A 5,818-nucleotide genomic window follows, 5' to 3' on the forward strand; every position below is an offset into this window, starting at 1 on the left:
GAGAAGAACATATACAACTATACTAGGAAGAGAACATATACAATGATACTAGAACAAGTAACATTACATTACATATACATGAATACGTTAACAATTGTGATCCACTGTATCGGAGCATGGCTTAAATTTCATGGCCCGAGTTGTAGCCAGAATTCTCTTGGAGAGAGAGCGTGAGTTTGTGTATAGATCTATACTGGATTGACTATCCTACACCTTGCTGCTAGCTACAGCCGGACCTGCAGGTCTGCGGGTGCCAAACGTCATTCCGTTCTACGACCATTCGTATGTCGTTGTTACCAGTCAATAGTATGGTGCAATTTATCACATGATATCTTAATATAAATCCGGTTTAAGGTAATTAGTACAGCAGTAGTTCCTATAATACAACACTACAGCACTACAATAATTTACCCCTTACATATATTTAGTGATTATTTCACTTAAACATTAATGTACAAACTATAATTTGATAATGATAGTTACACTTGGGAAAATTACACACTTTTACGATAAACAAGCGTACAAAACAGTTATGCCTTGGTAGAAGGCTACTTCTAATAGAAAATATAGGTTTTTCTGAGAGATTCAAACTTTTACAAACACGTACAAACATTCGCATACTTTTATAACTAATGTTTACAAACTATTCTTTAAAAACTATGTTCAAACGTTTTGATACAACCACCGACACTAAAATACTTATGAACTCACCAGCTTAATGCTGATAAACTCTTTCAAAATAACTTGTATTCTCAGGTCATCAGTAGACAGGTACCGATGCCAACTTTTGAGAAGATGGAGCGCATCCAAGACTTATCTTATTATTTTGATTCACATTATTTTTGGTGTCTATAACTGTAAAGAACATACTTGTATTAAAATTATATATTTAATGCAATGGATGATGTTGTTTGCTTGTTTACTTTTACTGTGTTGTGATACTTTACATGACGTCCTCCGCCCCAGAAAGTTTCCGCCGTTCTTGGTTTTGGGGTGTGACAGATTGGTATCAGAGCATTGTTTATAGTGAATTTAGTATATCAACCCACAAAAGATATACTAACTATAAACCCATTTGGGATTAAAACACTCTGACCAAGAGTCTATACTTTAAATACTAAAATATTTAATAAAGTATACAAGTCTGCATTCATACTAAAATCGGTGTCACAATGACAAGAACAAAAGTATTGCGATTGTTAAATATCACAAGTGAGCTCGGGGATGTATGGTCAGTCCTAGGATTGGCATAGCCTGATCAACTATGCTGGTCCAAGGAGTGATTAGCATATGCCCTAGAATAGTTGTGATGTGGTAACAAGTCTAAAAACTTACCAACACTACTACAATAGGATCATTAGAACAGAGCATAGGTTTAAAATACTATAGGAGTATTTTGTGTTACTTTAATCAATTATCTGAGAACTAAAAGGGTCATTATCAAATAGGTCAATAGTCGTTAAGTGGATACTTTAAGGTTGTATGAAATGAGGTGTTATAGTTTAAGAATCTGTAACCTTTGTTGCATCTCCTGTTCCTTGTTTGGTTGTGGTTTTGGAGTTAGGGCTACTTATTCGAAGGCCTATCCTACCCTATTTTCATATAATTGGTATGCACTACACAAGTATTGACAAAATTGATATAGATCATCTTATAATTATCTTAGTAGTACGTCAAATTTCATAAGATTCTTATATCCCCTTTCTCGCGTAGATATCATGGCTGGATTTAATCATGGCGACCCAGACTTTCCAAACGAAGGCAACACAGGATGGCTCGACGCAGAGTCCAATGATGAGCACCAAATCCCCTTGGATGATCATCAAGCAGAAGGTTTCTCGGATGGATCTGACTCTGAGCCCGAAGTCAACAATCTACCTCCCGTAGGTCAAGCCCCAAACAATGGTCCCCGACCAGCGTTTCCAGGTCCCACTCCCTTGTGGGTAAACAACTTGAATCGTTGGAGAGACGAACAGGGTCAACCCTTACCTTACTTTGGGGACCAAAGCTTTTACAACGTTAGCGAAGGTGGTTCTGCGGATAGAGCTCTGCCCGTCATGGTCCGTAGAATTTCTCGAAACGTCGAACAAGGTCGAGCAGCCATCGACCGAGTCATGGAAATTGATGCTAACTCAGGCGTTAATACCGTCCGCATTCGACATCTGGAAGAAGCACTCGAAGGGATGAGGAGAACTAATGACGCACTGCGACATCAATTGACCACCGAAGTCGCAGAACTTTGAGTTCGCCAAAGAGCTCACGAACGACACCTCCGAGAAGTGGTTCGTCAATTGGCAGATATGAGGATTCGCCCTAGGAATTCCCGTCATCGTTAGAAGATGTCTAGTACATCTTTGTCTTTTGATTAAGGAATAGCCTTTAGTATCTGGGCTTTTAGTAACGCTTATCTGTAAAATATTCCTAACTCTCAGTGCGCTAACTAGGAATCTAATAACTGTCAAACTTTTCCGTATGGTATGATGTAAGACCTACTATTAGGTCAATTTTTCCTCTGGACCCATTACATCAATAATACCAGTATTATTGACAGCTAACTAATCTGTGAGAAAATTTTTACACTTGCATTTTCCAACTATTTTTCCCTATTGTGACTTAAATTCGTACACTCATTCAACTGTTGGACTATGGCTATTTACTCCATGTGTCACTCTCAACTTGCTTACAATTGATTCTTACCATTGTATCTGTCTTTATAAACTTATAGCTGAAAGATGTCTCCACGTAAGTCAACAAGACGTAACCCTGCACCTCCACCACCTCCTCCTCTTGTCATTGATACTGCGGCTCTGAATGCTGCAGTAGCTGCGGCAGTGGCAACTGCCATGGTTCAATATCACTCAACTAACAACAGCCAAGGTGGAGCCCCTGTTGAATCTACTCATGCTGAGATCCATGTGCGCACGAGAGAGTGCTCCTACAAGGATTTCACCAACTGAAGCCGAAGTCCTTTCATGGGACCGGCGGTGTCATTGCCCTCTCGCAATGGTTCGAGAAGACGGAATCGGTCTTCGAAATTTGTTCAAGCCCTGCGGCGAGCAAGGTTAAATATGACGCATGCACCTTTGAAGGAAAAGCCCTGACGTGGTGGAACAGCCACATTAAATCCCTAACACTCATTGTAGCCAACGACATGGGCTGGGAAACGATGAAGGACCTCATGATTGAGGAGTATTGCCCGAGGGGCAAAATACAGAAATTGGAGCAAGAGCTGTGGGGCCTAACCATGAAGGGCTCCAACATAGTCGCTTATACCGCCAGGTTCAGTGAACTGGTGGCTCTCTGCCCCAATATGGTTCCCACTGAAGGGAAAAAGATCGAAAGGTACATATGGGGGCTAGTGCCTCCGTATCAGGGGAATGTCCTATCATCAAACCCCACTACTTTCGACAGTGCCAAGCGGCTGGCACAACGACTCATTGACCATGGAGTCAAAACCCCTGCAACAACAACCACCCTAGCCATCCCGGAACCCTCCAAACCCGCTGACACTAAGCGGAAGTTCTGGGATGACAAGAAGAAGCAGCGAGCTGCCAAAAAGCAGCAAATTGTGGCTGTACATGCTGCGATAACCCCTACTGCTGCTACTGCTCTGGTGAAGCAATATGCTGGAAGTTTGCCTAAGTGCAACAAATGCAACTTCCACCACAACGGCCCCTGCCGTGAAATGCAGTGTTCTAACTGCGACAAGAAAGGACACACTGTCCGTGTCTGTAGGTCTCCGGCAAGACCGATCAATCAAGTCCCTGGCTCAGGCGCGAGCTCAACCTGCTATGAATGTGGTGAAGCAGGCCACTACAAGAGGGACTGCCCCAAAGTAAAGAATGCAGGTGGATCGGGGAGAGTACTGGCAATAAGCCATGGGGAAGCGGTTGCTGACCCGACGGTGGTGACTGGTACATTCCTTCTCGATAAATCCTATGCATGCATTCTGTTCGATAGTGGAGCGGAGCGAAGCTTCGTGAACTATAAATTTGCTCACATACTTAAACATCAACCACACGCACTTAAAGAACAATTCACGGTAGAAATGGCTAATGGGAAATCTGAAAGCACCAGGAGCATATACTTAGGATGCAACCTAACTCTAGATAACCATTCATTTCCAATTGACCTCATGCCGGTTTCAATAAAAAGCTTCGATGTTATCATCGGCATGGATTGGTTAAGTCTTCATCGCCCCGACATCATGTGCTTCGAGAAAGCAGTCCGTCTAAACCTCCCGTCTAACAAAACTCTTATCGTCTACGGCGACAAAACTGGTGTGAGTCTTTGTATTATATCAAGTATTCAAGCACAAAAATACCTACGTAAGGAATACCATGCATTTCTTGCTCACGTCGTCGACACGAGCCTTGAAACGAAAGAACGAAAGAACATTCCAGTAGTGAGCGGCTTCCCCGACATTTTTCCAGAAGAGCTACCAAGATTACCTCCGCAACGACAAGTCGAATTCAGAATCGACTTAGTCCCAGGAGCTACCCTAGTAGCCAAGTCGCGCTACCGATTAGCACCAGCAGAGATGCAGGAATTATCTGGTCAACTTAACGAACTGCTCAGCAAGGGCTTTATAAGACCAAGTTTCTCACCTTGGGGAACACCGGTCTTGTTCGTTAAGAAGAAAGACGGATCATTCCGTATGTGTATCGACTACAGAGAACTCAACAAACTAACGGTCAAGAATCGTTACCCTCTGCCTCGCATAGACGATCTATTTGACCAACTGCAAGGGGCGAACTACTTTTCCAAAATTGATCTGAGATTCGGATATCACCAGTTACGAGTACTAGAGGAGGATGTGCCGAAGACAGCCTTCCGAACTCGTTACGGACACTACGAGTTCGTAGTGATGCCATTCGGATTGACCAATGCGCCTGCAGTCTTCATGGATTTGATGAATAGAGTATGCCGACCTTACTTAGATCAGTTTATCATTGTCTTTATTGACGACATCCTAATCTACTCTCGTAGTAAGGAAGAGCATGGTGATCGCCTGCGACAAGTTCTAGGAACTTTACAAACGGAGAAGCTCTATGCGAAGTTCTCGAAATGTGAATTTTGGATCCGAAGAGTCGAATTCTTAGGACATGTGGTAAGCGAAGAGGGAATACATGTGGACCTATCCAAAATTAAGGCCATTGAGAACTGGTCAGCACCGAAGACGCCTACAGAAATTCGTCAATTTCTAGGTCTAGCTGGCTACTACCGTAGATTCATACATAACTTCTCCTGCATTGCGAAACCCCTTACAACACTGACCCAGAAGGGCATGGCCTTTGACTGGGAAGAGAAACAGGAGAAAGCATTCCAAACGCTCAAGCGAGCCTTGTGCACCGCACCAATACTATCCCTTCCCGATGGGATAGAAGATTTCGTTGTCTACTGTGATGCGTCAAATCAAGGGCTCGGTTGTGTCCTGATGCAACGAGGTAAAGTTATCGCCTACGCCTCGAGACAGCTGAAGACACACGAAGTCAACTACACCACGCACGATCTTGAACTGGGGGCAGTTGTGTTTGCCTTGAAGATCTGGAGACATTACCTGTATGGCACCAAAAGCACCATTTTTACTCACCACAAGAGTTTACAACACATATTCGATCAGAAGGAGCTCAACATGCGCCAACAACGATGGGTCGAGCTACTCAATGACTACGAATGCGGCATTCGTTATCATCCGGGTAAGGCCAACGTAGTAGCGGACGCCCTAAGTCGGAAGGAATATTCTGGTCGAAGAGTCAAGTCGTTGACAATGACTATCCATTCGCACTTGTCTATGCAAATTCAGGCGGCCCAACTT

Source organism: Lactuca serriola, chromosome 3 (genome assembly GCF_051521515.1).
Source record: "Lactuca serriola cultivar US96UC23 chromosome 3, Lser_US96UC23_V15, whole genome shotgun sequence".
Lineage (NCBI taxonomy): Eukaryota > Viridiplantae > Streptophyta > Magnoliopsida > Asterales > Asteraceae > Lactuca > Lactuca serriola.